The 20,894-nt window shown below is 44.5% G+C and overlaps 1 pseudogene; it reads left to right on the top strand.

Moving 5' to 3' along the window:
* Positions 1–7,318: 7,318 nt before the first annotated feature.
* Positions 7,319–20,630, top strand: LOC140596355 (dnaJ homolog subfamily A member 1 pseudogene; annotated as a pseudogene).
* The last annotated feature ends 264 nt before the right edge of the window (positions 20,631–20,894 follow it).

Genomic DNA, 20,894 nt, shown 5'->3' with positions numbered 1-20,894 from the left:
TGAACTTAGGGAAACTCCCTCTAGAATTTATTCCAAGAAGTGGCTCTGGGTGGTGCAGAGGCTATAGTGGACATGGTTATATGTTACCCACATTCCTCTTTAGATGCAAAGAACCGATCTCTCTCCCCACCCCAGCCCAGCTACTTGAAGTGCTACGTGAGGAAAATCCTGTACTCTTCTATGGGATTGCCTCAAAGATCTACTTAGCTAAGGCCAAGCACCATTCTCAGGGACACATTCCAGTGGAGCTGAGAGCTCTGAATCACCAAGATGCTTGAGAGGACCAGGCCTTTATGTTCCTAAGTGATAGATTAACTTCTCCGCCCAGTCCTGCTGGATCACTTCTTTTACAGACATTGCTCCTGATAGCACTCCATAGTACGCTTTTCTGTATATTCAACTCCCTCTCAAAAGCTGCTGCCTGAAAAGCTCAGTCTACAACAGCTTTCACTGTTAAAGACGATGGCCAGACTCCTTCAACCTCCTAAGCTCAGGCTGTAATCATTTCCCCCCAGATAGAGAACCTGTACAATCCCAAATACGCTGCATAGAGTGCACATATCTCCTCTTCAGGAATGATCCACAACAGAAGCTACAACAGTGGCCATAGAGGCTTCACCCTGGAGGACCTGGCATAAGAGAATAAAGGGACCTTGTCTTCAGAGATTCTGGTGTGAAGGAGCAGAAGGAGACCATTACTGCCAAAGAATAGACGGCTCCTGCTGACAAAGCATCTCCAGCCCCCCTCTAAGACCACTACAATTAAAGAGGGGTCAGTGGGTTTACCGGAAGTGTACTCTTCATTCTTAAATCCTGTTATTAAATCAGATCTGGAAAGATTGACAGCATCTGACCTTTCTCAGTGTCTGGGGATCTCCCAGGCAATCTCAGTATGGGTCATGACTGCATCCATCTGAAACTGCTAATGAGCCAAAACTTTACTATCGGCTCATTAAGGTTGAGTTGAAGCCAGTTCCTAAAAAATCATTTATTATGCACACATAGTTCTGCCAAACACATCTTCTAATACTCTTAGAAGTTCTAGAAATATGATTATGTGGTTTTAACATCTTGGTTTTACTGATAGGAGGATCCTTTGAGTACACAATAGTTCATTCAGATGGATCCTATATAGCTCTCCAGTTGATCTCCCAGAAGACATTTCAAAGTTATGAAATTTAACAAAATTCACCATTTTAAAATATACGATTCCATGGCATTTAGATATCTACAATTTTGTGCAGCCATCACTGCTCTGTTCCACAATGTTTACGTCATCCTAATAGGGAACCCATACCAATGATTTCTTTACATGGAGTTATGGTCTAATGTCCTTTAAGTCTGAAGGACTGTTTAGGATTTGTGGGGGTTTTTTGTATTTTTTGTGGGCTAACTAATGACAGACTCAGTTTTTATCTGGAAATATCAATCTGACTTTGTTTTGGAGGATAGTTTTGTCAGATATAGAATTCTTTTACAGGGTTTTTTTTTTCTTCTTTCCTTTCAGTACTTTAAGTATTATCCTTCAGCCTTCTGGCCTTCTTAATCTAATGAGAGTTGTTGATCTTACTGGAGGATACCCTTGTACATGATGAGTGGATTCTTTTGTCCTTGGTCTTGAAAATTTGATAATACATCTTGATATGGATTTGTTTGGGCTTATCCTCCTTGGGCTTCATTGAACTTTTTGAATAGATTCATGTTTTTCTTCATATTTGGGGGTACTTTGGTCCTATTTCTCAAAATAGTGTTTGTGCTCCTTGCTCTCTTAGTATGCTTGAGCAAAGAATCAAGCAGGCCTGAAGGTTGACCAGGTATTTCTTATGGTTCCTACATATCTGAGACTGAGATTAGGCTTTCAAGAGATTTCCATGAAGCGCTTGCTTGATTCAAGACAGAACAAGGCCAATTCTACTACTCACCCCTCTTCATCTGAGTAAGATGCTAACACTTGAGTCTTCCCCTCCCTCTAAAGATACCATTTTAATGCAAAAGGACAAAAATCCACCTCTAGCTCTACAATCCACTAGTATCAGCTCCTACTCTGCATTGTGGGCAATATTTAAAGAGGCCTTTTTAATACCTACTACTTCAATCCTTAGTGGAAATACATGGTCAATCCTCCACCATGTTCCTTGAATCCTCATGTCAAGTTCTATGCACCCTGGGCTGACATCCTGAATCCTGCATCTTCTTTGGAGGCAGCCCTTGGGCTACAGAACCCATGTTGTCTAACATGGTAAGCTTAGAATTAACAGCTCACCAGAGGTACTCTAAGTGACTAATAAGTGTCAGGAGTATACATAACCCATATTTCTCAGTCCAGGATAATTCTGAAGTCTGTTTTATACTAATTCCTAAAACTTTTCTGGAGGATTAGTCTCATTTATCCGCATAGCAACTGGTTTATGAGGAACCTCCACGTCCTGCTTGCTGTCACATCTTTCTAGATCACCTCCCCAATTTCTTTGCCAGCATTTCTTCCCACTCAAAGCCCTTGTCTCAAAGTCTTCTATCTTAGAGCCTGATTAGGGGGGAATCCAGTAGAGACCATGGAATAAAAAGTTTTGCTGAAATACAGTAAAATATTTGATGCTGGCTATTGATAGAACTAATGTCTCATCTTTAAGGCAAAACCTTTCTTCAAGTGTCACATGTGGAGAACTAGGTAGGAAAAGCCAAAGGAAAATTGCTTCTGCTCAAGAGTGTTGCCAGAGCTCAGGTTTGATTGCAAGTGAATTAGAATGGCATCACTCATTACTGTAGAAGCAGCAGACTTGGAGTGGAAGGGGTCTACCCCAGCTAAGATTTATTGAGTTTATACAACTTGTATAGAGGCAAAGGGAAGATTTTGAGGGGAAAGGTGTTACAGCTAACCAAAGCCTACTCCTCCCAACCCCATTAAGTCATGTTGCCCTCTTAGGCTTCCCTTCACACTAGAGCAGAAGCCTTGTCCATCTTGTTCACAGATGCATCCCTTACACTTAGTGCCTTGGTAGGTAGATTCATTAGCCATTTGGTTAATTGATCCAAGAAGTCCATTGTGTAGACAACCAGAAATATTAGAACTTCCCAGGGGAAGGGGAATGCTAGACTCCGCATGACGGTAAAGAGGGACAGGGTATCTTTTCACCAGCTTGTGGCAAAAACACTGCTTTCAGAAGGCTCCTCACTTACCCGAAAGAGAAAAGATCTAAAACAGGGCATCAAGCAGTGTTGCTTTTGGTAACAGCCACACAGCTAAGCTGATGGCCAGGGAAGGTAGTGTTGAAAGCTTCAGCTGAAGGCCTCCAGTGTTTGCCTTTGTTTCAGCACATACATACCCAGTCCCCCTCACCTACTTGAGGGGCTGGTATAAGCTATTCCCTATAGGAAGTAAACTCTAGACACGATCATTCATGTTTGAAGCCCAATGGCTCATTCTTGGATTAGATGCTTAAGTGATCAGAAAGTCAGTTGTCGTGGTCTTACATTAGTGTGCTCATTCTTAAAGGTCATGTGACAATCAGACTAAAGCTCCTATAGAAAACAATTTTTACTGTTCCTAGCACTGATCCTTGTATTGTTTTTGTTCTTCCCAATGCTGCATTTTATAAGCAAAGGTATTCAGTGCCATCTATCATAGTGGCAGAAACTACCCTTAGGGCCAAGCTTGGTCTCTCCCCAAAATGTATTGGTCTACTCATTCACCCTGAAAACAACCTTAGGAGTCCATTAGCACCACCAACCCTATAAAATGGCATATTATACTAGACTGACCTCACAGAAAAGCCTGGATGTTACTGGAAAATTCCTAGAGACCTATATATTCTTAAGTGGCCTGAGACAGGTTTCAAAGCCAAAATGTTTTTAATTTGGGAGGACACTGGGTTATAGACTTTTTTGATAAGACTAATAGTACCACCTCTTCAACATTTCAGAATAAGGATGCTAAAGCCTTTAAATATGGTTGTCTTATTCAAGAGTCACATTAACCCATCTTATGGAGTAGGAGGGAGACTGTGGCATACAGGCAGAGGGTCGTATACTATTGTTTGAGAACCACCAGTTTGGCAAACATCTCCTGATATCACCCTTATGGACACTGAATTCTAAAGTGCTAGTTGCAAAGACCATGAAACCAGAACAGGACCCAGGCTGTGACCATCAAAAAAGGAGTTTTAAGAATGTCCTCCAATCAAGCTACAGGCAAGGTGTTAGACCATAGCATTTTCTACTCCATGAGAGAGGGCTTTAGTATATATGATAGTATCCTCTTACCTAAGTGGATCATCTCTAAGATTTTTCCTTACAGGCCATTTTCTACTGCTGTAGTTCAAATTTAACTAGGAACACAAGGCCTCATCTAGAGTATTTAGACTTGGCATGGGTGATGGCTACCTATGTTCACTTATTTGGGTCACTGGGTGCCTAGATATTTGGTCAAGTATTCTGGGGGGTAACTGTAAGCATTTCTGGAGATTAACACAAATTGGTGGAATAAGTAAAGCAGAGTGGATGAGGGCCATTCACACTAAAGAGGGCTGTTAAAGACCTGAGTATAAAAGACTGACCCTCTCCGGGAGATAATTCTTCCTGCCTTGCCTTCACACGGATGTCAGTTTTTCTGGTTTTGGACTGACTGGAACATTGGCTCTTCTTGGATCTTGAGCCTCATGGCCTTATGGATGGGAACCACATGATTAGCTCTCATGGGTATATAGCTTACCAAGTCACCCTGCAGATTTTGGGACTTGTCCACCTCCACACAATTGCATGATCCAGCTTTTTATCTGATTTATCTCGTTTCCCCAGAGAACCTGAACACAGCAAGTCTAGTTAGTGGCATTTCCCACGAGTTCAGTTAGCATTCCAGCAGGATGCCCATCACATTATTAGCTTTCACTTAGTATCCTCCATATCTACTCTATCATCCATGGAAGAGACTTGATAAAACCCCAGGAGGTCATCCTTGTATACAGGTGCAGGAAACCTAGCATCACAATCTGGGAGGTTAGCCCAAATGTACCAGGTCTGTGGTAAATCTAAGGCACAGTTCAATTCTTGATCCCCAGCATCAGGTAGTAAAGGCCTTCAGCCTAATTGGGAGGCTGCATACCCCATTCCTTCTGCACCAGTAACTAGTTGTGTTGCTTTGAGCAAGTCAAGCACCAAGCCCATTTACTCCGCCTGAAGTGGGAGGATGGCTTCTGTATACTTTTGAGTAGAGAGATCTTCTACATTACCTCCTCATACACAAGTTGTCTAGGACCACAGTACTCCCATCACCATGAATCCTACTGAAACATCTTAAGAAAAAAAGATGGACTAACCAGAATTCCATTTGTAAGATTGAGTCTTAGTGAGCTGATGTTTACTTAAGTTGCATAAGCAAATACTGTCTATAGTAGAGATTGGGTACTAGACTTCAGTACTAAGACAGTGCTTTATGAACATATTTATGAAGTTTACTTGCAGGTTTCCTGGGATCAGCAGGAGCTACTGACGGTCTCTTAGGTTATACTGGAGGCTCCATCCACCTCTTGCATCCCACGCATAGTTAATGAGATCTCTCTAGAGGGATCTAGAGACAAGCTTCATGTTTATTCAGTTACAGCTAAGAACCAGCATCAGGAATTTTATACTTTGTTTTACTGGAAGCATCTTGCCTTTTTCAGTCCCTGGAAAAATCTGTCCAATATGGGTTTATTTGAATCAAGTGATACACTGAAGCTTTACATAGAGCTCTACTAGTTAATGAAGAGAGCATCTCTACCCATCACCGTTTAATCCTCAGAGACCACAAGAACTATTGATTTAACATTCTAGGACAGAGCCTGGCTCTCTATGGGCACTGCAAGGGCAGCTATTTTCCCCTCACTTTGAGGAGGAAATAGAGTTGCTAATTAAAGACCATACTGTATTTCCCCATTTAGGGATCCACAGGACTGCTCATAATCAATGGAGAACTACACAAGGCTCGGCTGTCTAACAATTGCCAGGTTAAAGTAGAAATTAGGGAGTTCAACAAGGAGTATGAAGAGTTTCACTGCTTGGCTCTCCCACATGTGCACAAGGCTCCACCCCTCCAGTATTTAGCAGCCCTCCACTGCTTCCCCAAGCTCCCTACCAGGCACTGGTTTCCATGGTGAGGTCAAATCCCTCTGTCCCTCTGCTGCTGCTCTTCCTTGCCCTATCTTTTTTAATCTGTAACCCAATTCTCTCCCTGGCTTCCTGAATTGGAGATACTCCATTCTCAAGATCCCTTTCTGAAGGACATAGGAAGCTTCCAGAAGAAAATAAGGCTCTTCAAAGGGGCAAAGCTCTGGCAGGCCCCTTATTTAGTCTCCGGATCCCCTGAGAGGCTCGCATTCCAGCAGCCCTGCCTGTCATCCCCTTAGGATGAGCAAGTAGCAGCAGTAAGGGCAGGAGAGCTGTTAGGGAGACAGCCAGAGAGCTTGGAGGACCAGTTTCCTAAGAAAACAGCCCTTGCTTTTGTGCCCTGCCCTGTATTGTTGCTCAACATTAGAAACATGACAAATATAAGGCAATTAAGTGGAATATAGGTAAGACTATGTAGAATTAAGTGTTGGAAGGAGGTAAGCTTAAAAAGGAGGATTAAGTTAGAATGCTGCTGTAGTGAACAGGGAGAAAGAGATGAAGACTAATTCAAACCAATCTTTCACCTGTTGCTTAAATCCAAACTCTAGAGGATTAGAATCCAGACTCGGATTAGATTTAGGTGCATGGCTAGGTAGAGAGACGAATCCAGCAGAGTGGTTCCGACCTGGCCATCTAGGTGCAGAATGCTATCAGAAAGGGAAGATAGGTTTGGAGAGAATGCACACAAGATCCATTTTGTGGTGGGAGAGATCATGAAACAGGTAGATGAATATACCTGGGTCTGAAGCTCTGTTCAGGCTGGTCATTTGCAAGGTGGAAAAGAGATCTAGAGGTATTAGGTCACCGGGGCTTTCGTTTGTCATCCTGGAGAGAATTCTCAGGATAAACAGTTTAGAGTCCCATGGAACAGAACTGTTAAGGAGAACATGGTAGAAAAAGGAGCCAGCAAAGGAGATGAAGCAGCAGCACAGAGGGTGAGGGTACAGATCAGGGGAGTGTATCTAAAGGAGAGCAGAACCCGGGCAAGGAAGAAGCAGGAGGATCAGACTCAAACTTGAAGTACAGGAAAACAAGTGGCACCTCAGCCCTTCGTGGAGAAGTCCACGATGACCTGGTAGGAACTTGGATATTCCACAACCCACAGAAGGTTCTCCTTGAAGTCCTGTGGTGCTCTGGCCTCCGGATTTAAGAGGAGTCAAAAGACTCACCTAGAGCCATGAGGAACAGAAGTTCCAACCCAGGGGTTGTCAAGAAAACTGACAAGAACATTAAGGTGAAAGACCAGGAGAGTCTATATTCTAAAAACATCCAGAAGCATTGGTGAGGGGATAGCCCCCGAAAGACTTTTCTGGAATGCTGTATTCGACATAGAATTCAATGTGCCTTCTAGTTTTAAAAAGCAAGCCTGCCTGGGCTCTGTCCTACAGGTGATGGATATTAAGAGACCTGGCTGGGGCTGCATGAAAATTCAGCCATGCACCCAACCAACCTCAGCAAAGAAACTCAATGTGGGCTTGACCCACAGTGCTAAGCCTGGAGCCAACACACCGAATTACACCATTGTTATAGTCCCAAGCCAAGGATTCCTCCCCAGTACCTGGTCTTGAATTAGGTTTCTTAGCAGTCAAGAAACCAATTGTTTCCAATAATACTCCCAGCGGAGCCCTGAGAACAGGTGTGGAGTCTCATCTAGGTCTTCCGGCTTTCTGAACCACCACTAGACTGGGCCCCAACTAGCTATTCACTGTGGCTCCCTGTCAGTTATACTGGAAGCTGGACCACCTCACTCCACAGCCCAACCCTGGAGTCCTGTGACATTTCCCCCCCCACCCCTTACATGATTGGGAAGGAAGTCATGGCATGCTAGGTAAAGATGCCCAGCCTAACTTCCTACAGAGGATCTCAAAATGTACAGTTCCACTTCTCTAGGGCCCAATAAAGTCTGAAAGCCTTTCTCCATGTTCCTGGGAAGTCACACCTCTTAAGGTCTGCTCTCTTCCTCCTGAGAGGGGAGGAATTTGAACTGAGAGGGTTTTGAGGTAGGAGGAGACATCCTCAAGCTTTGCCTTCCTGCCCCTCAAGCTTTGTTGGGAACTGGGGAGATGACAAGGGGTGAAGTGAAGTGCCAATGATGCAGTAGGAAGCAAGATCTATCCTTTGGCTGGGCACTCCGTGCTTCCAGACTGGTCCATATTCTGGTAGCTCATGGAGCACTGAGCACTGGGAACATCTTAATATATTCAGGTTCTGTTTTTATTAGTAGCATTGTATACTGGAAATAGGAGTTATAGCCTATAATATACAGTTGCATCAGAAACTTCAGACACATTAAGAAAACATTGATTTTGAGTAAATGAGAGATCACTTAGTCTTTTGTTACAAAGGATAAGCTCCTCTCCTACATCTCCATCAGCACAAAGGAACCCATCAGAAACTGAAAGCAGGTGGGATGGTTTGAAGAAAAACCATTAGTCACAAAAGACTGAATCATTTTCTTCAACTCCTATCAAACATGGTTAGTGTCAAATCCAGGGCCTCTAGAAGAGCGGGCCAGGCTCACAAAGGGTCAGAAACATCCTGGGGTCCCCTTCTTACTGGTTATGTAAGGCAGAAAAGGGAGAGGGGGGCCTCACAGCACAACTGGGTCAAGCCTGTACCTCAGGAGCCTAAGTGTCCAGTTTCAAATGTGTGGGGGGGAACCTTTCCCCTCCAGACAGGTTGCCCCTCTACTTCACCCTCACAGCAGTGGTCAGATTCAAGGTACTTCAAGCAATCCCAGAGCTCTAGTGCTGGTGAGGACTGCAGAGGAGCATCAGTTAAGGATACTGCCCCTGTGCAGGGAGCAGCTCTCAGAAGAGCCCCATCAGGTTTCATCCTTGGCAGCATTTTTCCATTACTTCAAGACCTAGAAGCATTTGTTCCACCAGATGGTTTACTTCATTTGAGATAGGGCCCTTTGCACCATTTGATTTGGAGGGGGATATGGTCTATAAGTTCAAGCAGCAGTTAGAGGCTGTGGCCAAGACGCACTGGTAGAGAAGTCAGTTTGGGAAGCTATCAGAACCATTCCCAGGATAGTCCTTCTCATCCTGGAACCAGTACTCCTGGGCTTTTAATTCTTCATGCACATGAACTTGCCCCTATCCATGGCAGCTTTAGTCACCAGTGTGGCCTGGTAGCCTTTCCCTCATGACCTCCTTACTATCAACCAGGTTAGTATTGCTATATCCTATGAAGGAATCTCTCGCCCAGGCTTAGTTGGAAGTAGAGGAGCTACTTCTAGCCTCCTAGAACCATCTTGTGATTACAAGACCAAGGACTTTCAGAGCTGATGACACCATCAGGCCCCTCTCCTACTGTTCCCAAATCAGATGCCCATCAACATAACAATTGGATCCGTCCAAATCAGAATCCACTGGGGACATCATGTAAAAAAAAAAAAAAAAAACCAGCCTGGGAACACAACACCCTTTGGGATCTAAGATAATTTCCTTTGGCCTGCAGTACAAAGGTCTTTCATTCAAAGCTCTAAAAACTTGTGCTTTCCCATCCCTCGATGTTACTTGGCAATGGGAAGATGTGTCACTATTTTTATAAAAAAAATCAAATCAAGGGTCAAGGACAGACAAGGACATTTTGTCCTTGAAGGATACCCAAAGTTGGCCAAGGTCATACTCACTTGGATATATTTGCAGAGTAGGTCTGCAGCTGAGCAAGGAGCTAGCTGTGAACCTTTGGGATTTTTGTCACAGGACATGGGGGAAAAGTACCTCTTGCTTAAGAGCCACCAAACACAGATTGGAGCATGTGGTGGGGGCAGAGGTGAGGGTATATGTGGCAAGACCTCGGGTTCAGGCTAACAGAGGCCAAACAAGGAGTTCTGGTGACAACATGGTGACATGTCAGAGACCCTGATACCAGGAGAGACGGTGGGATTCAGGACCACCAATGATAGAGCTCTACCACTTTCTAGCAGTCTTCAGGTTCTCCAGTCCAAGAAGCTGTGCCATGGCCTTTCTGGAATCCATTTATAACTCAGCCCTAGGACACTGGACACAGTTAACAAAAGTTAGAAGGGACCACGGCCTGGCAGAATGGTTCCTTAGAAAAAGGGTCACTATCTTATGCACAATATTGAGATATTGTGAGCTACCTTGGGGGGTTGGCTCTAAGGTTTCCTCTCTGGTGGAAGATGCTGAGGAGACAATCCTGGAATCTAGTGGCTGAAGCTTATGCTAGGCCTTTCAGGGGGTGCTGGTCTGATAGAGCATTGGAACAGCTTCCTGAAGACATAGCTATAGCACTAGCTCAGAGGCAACCCTCTGCAAGGACAGGTATCCTCCTGGATGCATGCAAACAGAGGTCTCTAAGGGGCTAGGTCCCTAGGGGAAGGGACACATGGGTATAGAAACCAAGAGGTTGAAATAGCAGAGCACCTCCCCCCTTTGCCATAACTGACTCGCTGGGGACTTCGTGCTTCCTGTCCCTGCAACTCTTGCTTCTTCTATAATAGATTCTGTTCAAGAATAGCACACTCTTGCCATAGGATCCTGTTGACCTTCCAATCTTAACTGTTACTGGGGATCTTGGGTTCCTTGTGTCCGAAACCAGCAGACAAAAAGGGCCACTATTCTGGTAGGAGCATTGGCCCTGATCATCAAAATGCAATAGGGCTTCTTTGATATCAGGCAGCAGGAGGGGATCTAGGGCATGGAGTAGTCCTCTTGGACATGTTGTCCCACTTGAGTGAAAGAATGACTAGTACAGCAACACCAGCCTGAGAAGGGAGGAGTATCAGGCACTCAGACCCCTCAGGAATGAGAGTTTGAGTCATATCATCAAGTTAGTCACTGAGACCAGGGAAGGTGTGGGTTGGTAAAGAGAATTTAGGATGGATAGTGGAGGAGTAAAAGTGAGTGCCAGTAGCCCCCGGAGACTGCCTGCAGTGATGGGCACTAGTTCTTTCTTCCAGTCTCCCACTTCTAAGTTTGCCCACTAGGGACTGGGAAGCTGTTCCTCTACACATGTGAGGTGGACTTCAGTAGGACAGGTGAGGGCTAGGGCAGCTATGAAGTATAGGCCTTGCATCCTTAAGGTTTACCTTAAAGGGGAATACTTGTCTGACAGGCTCCAGTGGTCAGTGATTTCAGGAGTCATCCCACCATTTGATTGGACGGTGTATTCTTCATAGGCAGCCCTTGCCAGTGATTTTGCAGCTCTACCCCACACTGGACCTCCAGTGGCCGTGCCCTGGAAGTCCCCCATTTGGTTGAAGTGGCCAGATCTGTACTGTGACTGGGCCCTGCTAGGGGGAGGAAGTGGAGGAGGAAATGAAGTGATGGGAGGCCATACACTCCTCTGGCTATCTGGTCAGGAACTACAAGCTGACCTAGGTGATGCTTAGCAGGTCTGTTCACTGGGACCAGAAGTGTTACAAAGATTATACTTTTAGTCCATTGAACAGAGACCTGTTCCGCCTGTGTCTCTGCCTTTCTCTCGTGAATAGAAATATTAAAAAATATTTTATTCATGAGAGAGATACAGGCAGAGGGAGAAGTAGGCTCCATGTAGGGAACCTGATGCGGGACTCGATCCTGGGTCTCCAGGATTCCACCTCGGGCCAAAGGTGGCACTAAATGGCCGAGCCACAGGGGCTGCCCAAATAAAATCTTAAAAAAAAAAAAAAAAGGAAAAAAGGAGAACCCAAATACTACACCACATGTCATAGGGTTTCAACTAGCTGTGAAAGTAGGTCAACCTTCAACTGGCCAGCTTGGGGGTGGGGGGGTGGGAGGAACTTAACAGGCCAGCTTGGCACTTGAGGGCCAAAAAAAATTCTGAAGTGTGTACAAGATTATCACCAACACACTCTGTATCCTTAGAATAAGCTGTTCCATTAAAGTAGAAGTGTTCACACTGGGAATTGCCCATGAAACAGCTTTCTTTTCGAAAGGGAGTTAACCCTGCTTCCTAAAGTGAGCAACTGATGTGCTGGCAGTACACTCACAGACATGGGTCTAGCTTTGGAAGACTTGACACTCCCTGGCATGGGATTCTGGAGAACTTAGGGGGTGGTCATGAAAGATGCCATGTGGAGACTTGAACTGCAAGGAGAGATGCCCCAGTCAGAGGTAGTGGGAGTGAGACAGGGCCCTGGATCCAAAGAGGAATGTGGGATTTCAAGACCTAGAACAAAACAGAGGAAGGTAGAGATTTTTCCATATACCTCCTGCCCCACAGGTGCATAGGTACCTCCATTATCAGCATCCTCCAATAGGGCTGTAATATCCACATCCAATAAAGTTGTAATATCTTATTTACAATATTGTAATATCTGGGGATGTTTTAGGTTCATTAAGAGTTCATAGTTTACTTCAGGGGTCTACTCTTGGTGGAATAGCATTTTTAGGGTAGTGAAGACCCTCTATGACCTAAGTACATGCTGTTGTGTATTTGACACATAGGATGTACAATGTCAAGTCTCCATTTTAATTTCCTTCAAGAAGCCTCCTGCCAACATCCTAGTATTAACTTCCACTGGTCCTTTTCTCTCTGAAGGGCTTGGACCCTGAGAATCACTTGTTCCCAATGATCTTGATATATGGATTATTTTAGGACAAGGAGATCTGGCAATGCAAGTGTCGGGAAATTCCACCCTCCACTAGAGGCAGGGGAGTTCTTGAACACCTGCTCCCACGAAGTGTCTAATGATCAGAGGGGACATTCCTCTCCCATTGTAAGGGCTACCCATATTGAGGCATGTGCTATTTTCTTTGGGCTCATGTTTAATACCAGTAAAAATTCAGGTAAGAAAGGATTTAGGAGGTTTTCCTTGGACTACGGTCCTGAGAAAGAACAAGTCTACTTACAAGTCTACTTACTGGTAGCTTCCATAATTGATTCCTATTATGGCTGTGCCTGTGATCAGATGCACAGATGCCACAGGAAAACAGCTTTTCAAGTTCTGGGATGTCTGAGAAAAGCAACTCTAAGTCTGGTAAGCTGACCTATTTGACTTTTGCTTTGAGTATACAATCCTTCAAAATTCCAATCTACTTCATTTCCAAGGCCACTGAATCATCTTTCAGCGCAAGCACCTCTGAGCCTCTCCAAGAAACATTGGCCTACATCCTACTAAATACTGTGTTAAGACTCCATTTGTGAGCAGGTTGGCATGTTTTCTGTGATCAGGCGGGGGATAGACCCCTTGCTGTGAGGGGAGTTAGAGCCTCCAGGTTTTTTTTTTTTTTAATATTTATTAATGAGAGAGAGATACAGAGGGAAAGGGAGAAGCAGGCTCCATGCAGGGAGCCTGAGGTGGGACTCGATTCCAGGTCTCCATGATCAGGCCCTGGGCTGAAGGCGTCGCTAAACCGCTGAGCCACCCGGGCTGCCCTGAGCTTCCAGATTTCTTAGAGTGGATCAATGCCCTTCCAAGGAAGAAAGGAGCATTTCTGGAGAACTTGCGGACGGTCAGGAATTGGAGTCACGTTGGCCATTGTCTGAAACCTATCAAGCAGAGGGCAGAGTGACACCTCTTTGGTCTGAGTTTTGGGGGAACAGCTCTTCCTAGGCCCTGGTAGGCCCCTTCTTCCTGAGCTCAGGAAAGGGAGGAAAGGGCTAGCAATATGATGCATAGCCAGTGTCACTGCATTTGGTCCCAGGACCTTGTCTTCTCCCATCTCCAAAGATTCCCCTGACCCTCAGTCACCACCTTTGCTACCCTCACTGGTTTAGGGGAGAATTAATCCTCATTCCTGAGGAGGAGTCCCCAGTAGACTTCTTCTTCTCAGGTTGGGTTGCAAAACTTGTCCATTCATAGTCACACCTGGGAAAGGGAATACAGTTGTCCAAGTAGATCACTGGGCTACCATACTTTGCCCATTGCCCTCCTCGTATACTGGCAGCTCCACACCTTCACCTGATCAGCCAGAGTCAGCCACCCCTGCTGCAGTCATGACTTTTCCTGCCTGTGGGTCCTGGATACCAGGAATCCAAGTTGTCTGGGCTGCAGTCATATCCTAGGATTCAATGGGACCCTTGCTGTGTCCCCTGGCAAGAATGAGCCCTCCCTCCTATCCTTTCCCCCAAGCTCTTCTCTTGGAACTAGGCCTCTAACCCTGCAGAGCCAAGTTTGAGATAGTAAACACAAAGTCCCCCATGGGTCAGTGGCAATGGTAGTATTATCACCACACCTACTTCTACACTTTGGTTTCTAGACCCATGTTCTCTTTATTGGGATAGACCACCACAGAAGAGTTCTGTTCAGGGTTCTCAATCCTCAAGGATGGCACCCATCCTCACAGATCATTGCTAAACTATTGCTTCAACTGCTTAAACAGCAGGCTAATGTTTTGCTTCATTAGGACCATTCTCTGTGGGGCTATATGCACATGGCATACCTTTAGGTAGGATCTTGGGAACCCACAATCTGATTTTCTCTGGACGGTGTGCTATGAGTGCCACTGTGCACCTTTTTCCTCATCGAGCTCTCTACCAGCCCTGAGGTTTGCTGGATTATGCAGCTCAAGTTTCATGTCAAGGCCATTTGCTCCACAGCCTGGACGTGTTGTAGAGCCCTTTTCAGCTCTCAACCGCAAACAAAGCTGACAGCTTCTTCCAGGTCATTGAGTATGTGGGTTAGAACAGTACATGCCTAGATCTAGAGTATAGCCTCTAGAACCCTCATGGCACCTGTCAGGCACTGGGATTCTTTGCAGTTGTAGATGCAAGATGCCACAATTTCTTTTCCTACAAAGGGATGCCCCAGTGTACCTTAAGCTCTTGAATTCTACAAGATTTTGGGAACTTATTTCCAGAAGAATTGGAGTTTGTCTCCTACCCTCTGAGATACATGTGTTTTACCAAGGCCTCCTATATACTAGCCTCTTCTTACTCCGCATGGTCAACATGACACTGAACTGGCTGGGCATCCTGAAGGGAAAAAAAAAACAATTATGTTGACAGTCCTTCTGTAGTATGGACAGAACAAGTTTAGACAGTCTTGGAAAACTGAATGCATATGGTGATCAGGCTCAGGAGTTAGGCTTGAGTATTATGTCCCTTACCCTTTAATCTTTTGATCCTAATATTCAGCCAAACGTGCTGCTTAATATCGGACATGTTCTCAATCATTTCTACAGTTCTTTGAAAGTCATGGTTCCTTGACTACAATAGTCAACTGCTCTGACCACTTTGCTTGGGTCACTATAAGGGTGTGGAATAATCCCCATTGCTAATTAGGGAGCCAAATTCCATGAACACTTCCCCTGCCTTTAACCTAGTCCTGTAGGAAGTGAACTTAGGGTTGCCATGTCCCACTCACTAGTGGGTCCCCAATAGCCTTCACAAGTGCAGGATCTCCCATTCAATTTCTGGACTCCTGTAATAGATTCTCCCCAGCATGCCCACTTCACTGGGCCCCATCGCCCCTTTCTGTGCTGCCAAGGTAACTCCAGTATTTCATTTAGAACCTCTAGGAAATTTGTGGAGTAAGGTTCTGCCTGGTGAGTTTCTACTGTCCTGGAGGTCTTAGAGTATATTCCAAGAAAGGGACTCCACGTTGACAAGCTCCTTCATTCCATCTTAATTTAAGCCCCTTTAGATCAAGCAGCTTCACTATCCGGTCCTATGTGAACTATCCTGGCTCCTAGAGCCACATGTTTAGACGGCTAGCTGTTTTTGGTAGAGACCAGTTCTGGTTCCCCTGCTTTATCTTCTCCTGGACCATACCATAGAAACCTGATAACTCTTATGAGAAGAGTGGCCCAGTTTCTCGGCTGTGAAGGCACCACCAAGGAAGCCAAGATGGTCCCACCCAAGGAATCTGGGACAGGTGAGATTCAGTACTATGCTCCAGGAAAGCCTGCTGCAACTTCTACAGGAGATGCTGCCTTTGAGCTCAGCTGCACATCAAGGCCAGAGGATTCCCAGGAGTAGGAATTAAGGATCCTGGGGCCTGCTCCACCACGGAGAATTCGAACTCCTGGGAGGAGCCCAGTTTTTATGATGTTTGGTGCTTCATAACCATGTGGCGGGCTTCCTTGCCAGGATGAGGCACTTGGGTTTTGGTAACCATAGGTAGAGGTGCTTCATGTGGACATAGAGCCTCAGGAATGGTGTTCCTGCAGCCAGACTGGCCATTCACATGTTCCTTCTCCCTCCCTGTCCCAGGGGCTAACACTGCCTAATCAGTGCAAGGTTTAGGCTCAGTCTAATCCTGGCTGTGTCAGGAGCCTCTTAGACCCTAGCCTGAGAGCAAGAGCCAGGCTTTGGGGGGGGGAGGGTAGTTGAATATTTAGCCCCTGAATATTTCATTGAACCAGAGAATGCCTAGATCTTCTGTTTCTCAGCCTCAAGCCCTAGCAGGACTATGGAGGATGTACAGGCATTTCAGAAGCCCTAGAAATATCACCATTTATTTAGGAATGAACATGAATTATGGAGATGAACACTCAGGTCTCCTACTGGCTCTGAGGTTTTCTCATATTGGAGACTTCTTGGAGGTTTCTCCAAGCTGTGAGGAAACCAGGACCCCCAGGTTCATCCAGAACCACACATGAAGGGTCTATTTTTATATGTGAACTGATTTCTTTCAACACTAGTCAGAACTCAGGCAAAAAGCCTCCAAGATACAGGAGACCCAGTTAACGTTAGAAAGATAGGAGCATCATGGTAGACCACCACCTCAGCCATGCTGGTGGAGCCCTTATTTTGGGCCCTGTACCCAAGGGCCTGCCTGGCCGCATACCCCCACTAGCCCACTCACCCCTGATTTTTTACTTCCGGTCTCTTTAGCATTCTCCAGCATTTCTCTTTCGGCAATCTGGACTTTCAGTTCACCGTTTCACAATACCAAATTCTACCGGGACATATACGAGTCAGTTATTTTGTTTAGCACTATACCAAGTTTTCCTTTTTGCTACAAATTAGCAGCATAATCACATCTGAGAGGTTTACAGAAAAAAAAAAAAAGCCAGAACATAGAATTATAGGAACTTTCTGCATCCTGGGCATAATGAGCCTATGATAGTTCTGTTTCATGATGTTATACTAAATTTGGAATTTTGAGTTTCTGAAGAGTATTATGATCAGTTGAGAGGCTCTGAGAAAACACTTTAGAAGTTTGGGGGGAAAAAATGATCTGTTCCCAAGACAAAGTTATACTTAAGTCCAGATCAACTAAGTGAATCCTACAGATGGATTTTCAGTTGGAGTGGTTAGTCTTAATTTAGGTTTAATTTGAGACTTAACCTACAATGTCCATGTGAGTAAGGTGCTGTTTGGGAGTAACTGCCTATAGGTCTGAGAGTTGAGACACAAGGTCTTAAAGTACTTACCAAATGGCTCTTTTATCTAGAAGTTCCTATGATGATTGAGGATTAGGGTTTTCTTGTACACAAATGAATTCCCTGTTTTCAGTAGGATAGCAAAGTATGGCTTAATACAATCAGTTGGAAAAGAACTATGGGATGGCCCGTGAGATCTTGTTTTTCTGTAAGTGAATAAACGCTAATGTGTGAGGAGTTAAGCTATCAGCTTTTGACTTTCAGGCTTCCAGGTACGTTTTTACCTACTCCCCTACCCCACATTAGGAAAAAACTTAAGCGTATTGAAAAGTTGAAGTTTTATAGTGCTGCACCACTTAGTCACTACAGTTACCATTTTGGTATTTGCTTTGTTTTTGATGTATTTGTTACAGGCGTCAGCTGCGTTTGCCCTAAGTACATAGAGTAGTTAATATGCATGTTCTAGTTCGATATTGGTTTACAGCTTCTTCCCTTTGAAAGAAAAGGCACTTAAGATCTGTGCATCTCATCACAAGGGTGCCATTTAAGCCATGTTGGAAGTGCCTGTGCCAATAACCCAAATCCTGATCACAAAGTCCTCACTACCCCAGAGATCTCCCTTCAAGTCTGCTCTCTTCCCTTTTCTGTCCTGTGTACAGCTCAGGACATTGAAGACCAAGAGTAGAATTTACATTCTTTCTGGATCATTTATTATTTCATACAACCTCTCGCTTTCATTTTGACTAAATCTATTGGCAGAAGGGTCTTGACCTTCACCAATATTTCTATCCCTTTAACCTTGTAAATTTAACAGGAGCTATTACTCCAAGGCCTGGCCATTCCTGAGGGTGTCTGGGTCTAACAGAGGACCTGCACCTCGGACCTTCCCTGGTCTCGGCCCATCATACTACTTCAGCATGTCCTAATGTATCTTACTAGTTCAGCTAAGTCCTCTTGTACAAATTTAATCTTGAGACCATAAACTGAGACAACACAAAATAAAGCTGGGTATTTGGGTTGGCTGGTTTTGGAGAAAGATGGAGTAGGTATCGCCAGTCATCCTGGATTTTCTCAAGCTAAAAACTCCTAAGAATCTGTTCCCTAGCCAGTACAGACTGGTCAGCTCCATGAACTCAAGTATCACCATGGATATAGAGGTCCTTTTACATAGCCTCATTTGCTACAGGTGAGCAGCAAGACCCTAAGTCATTTCAGCTACCAGCTCTTGCAGAATTTGCTTCATTTGAGCCACTTTCCCCCCACAATCCTCCCTTTAGTATTCAACAGTCAGTGGCCAAACAGATGCGAGTGTAGAATACCTGCATGCTTTGACCTAAGGCATTTTTGGGCTTGGATCCAAGTTCGATGGCTCTTTTGCCCTCGTCTTAGGCTTAATACCCATCCATCCTGTCCGACTATTTCTCAATATCTTCTGGAAAAATTGAAACAGGAGAGAACTACAAGATTCAGGGGGAAAATCATGCTGCTTACTGATACTCGGTCATTGGAAGTTTATCTGCATGTAGGCAACAGAGATCTTAGTGCCCTCATTCCATCGTTGTGGGGTGACAAGTTTGCCGGTATTCAATAGAACTGCTAGGAAGACCGGCACTATAAGTCTTCTTTCCATCCCTGTCCCCCTTGTTGGCCTCTTGGTCAACGGAAGAAATAAGACCATCCAGATCTTAACTATTGTAGCAATTCCAATTAGAGAGCTTTCCTGGGAATGTAGCCTGTAGTTAGACTGAAGTCACTCCTACTCCTTAATTGCCAAAGATGTAGAATCATCTGACTTAACAGATGTACAGTTGAATCCTAACCAGAATCTTTAAAGCATCATCCAACTCTAATACAAAGTTATTGGAAACAGAGCTTGTTAGTTCTTAGAGACCTAGTAGCCAGGGACCTAGGTTACTAAGTGCTATTCATGTTGAATACTGGTCCAAAAATACAGCTGGGTCAGTTCTAGAAAGCCAGGTGGTTTTTGTTTTTGACCTATTGACTTGTTCTTGACCATATTCTAGTTCCAGCAAGAAGCATTTGTACTAGCTCCAATTCCTCTTTACCCAACTAAGAACTAAGTATAATTGCTCAACTATAGCTAGTGAATTTATATTTTTGGGCCTCTAGACAAGAGCAGGTGTCACAAGTAGCTTTTTTTTTTTTGGAGGAGAGGAGTTACTGACCACCTTCCATTTGTATTATTCTTATCATGGGAATCCACGCTTGTGTATCATGCAGGAGGGAAGTATCGGTCTTAGAAGTTTTCCAGTAGCCCGTACTTGCCTTAATTTGGGGGCTTCTGGATATCCTTAGGGAAGGACAGTCTACTGGAGGGGAGAGCATTTTAAATATCTGGAAGTCTAACAATCAGCCCCAATAGAGGATTAGTAGGGAGCAGGGGGGCAGGCAGATTTAAGCCTGGTATCTGCATAGCAGTAGTACCCGATTTGGATACATCCTGTTTTGAGAGTACAAGTATTGTTTATCACAGACTTAGCCTCAATCTTGACCTCTGCTTCCATGGTGAGGGAGACCAAGAACCAGGACTTGAACCAGGAGATATTATCATTGTTTTAGATCAGAAGGACCATGCTGTTTTTACTCGACGAGGAGAAGATCTTTTCATGTGTATGGATATACAGCTGGTTGAAGCCCTGTGTGGCTTTCAAAAGCCAATATCTACTCTTGACAACCGAACCATCGTCATCACCTCTCATCCAGGTCAGATTGTCAAGCATGGGGATATCAAGTGTGTGTTAAGTGAAGGCATGCCAATTTATCATAGACCATATGAGAAGGGTCGCCTAATCATCGAATTTAAGGTAAACTTCCCCGAGAACGGCTTTCTCTCTCCTGATAAACTTTCTTTGCTGGAAAAACTCCTACCTGAGAGGAAGGAAGTAGAAGAGACTGATGAAATGGACCAGGTAGAACTTGTGGACTTTGATCCCAATCAGGAAAGACGGCACCATTACAATGGGGAAGCATATGAGGATGATGAACATCATCCTAGGGGTGGTGTTCAGTGTCAGACTTCTTAATGGGGCTGGTGAATAACACTGCTGCTGGCATTTTATATGCAGTAGTGGATGAGTGAAGGACTATAATCATAGCTCACTACTTGCTATTGTTTTTGTTTTAATATTCAACTATAGTAGTGTTTTAAAAGTTAAATGAAGAATAAACTCAAATATAAAAGCTCTGACTTTGCCCTGTATGTATGATGACTTCAGTGTGCAAGATTCTGAGTGGATTAGAGCATGTTGGAAAAAAAAATTCTTCCATTTCTGCAATGGTCTATTTGATTCCTTCGAACCTAGCCCACCACTAGCATATATTCCTGATGAACTGGCTTTGGCTGATAGGGTTGGAATGAAGTCAGCAGCAGTCCTGATTATTGCAAGAGGCTTAAAACTGGAGGTAGTATTAATGATAGGAGGGGAATTGGGGAATTGAAGTATTAGAGGAAATCTGTAGAAGGAAGTCTGCCTTCTGAAGTGT

Source organism: Vulpes vulpes, unplaced genomic scaffold, assembly GCF_048418805.1.
Source record: "Vulpes vulpes isolate BD-2025 unplaced genomic scaffold, VulVul3 Bu000000627, whole genome shotgun sequence".
NCBI classification, from domain to species: Eukaryota; Metazoa; Chordata; class Mammalia; order Carnivora; family Canidae; genus Vulpes; species Vulpes vulpes.
This window is presented reverse-complemented; position numbering and strand designations above follow the sequence as displayed.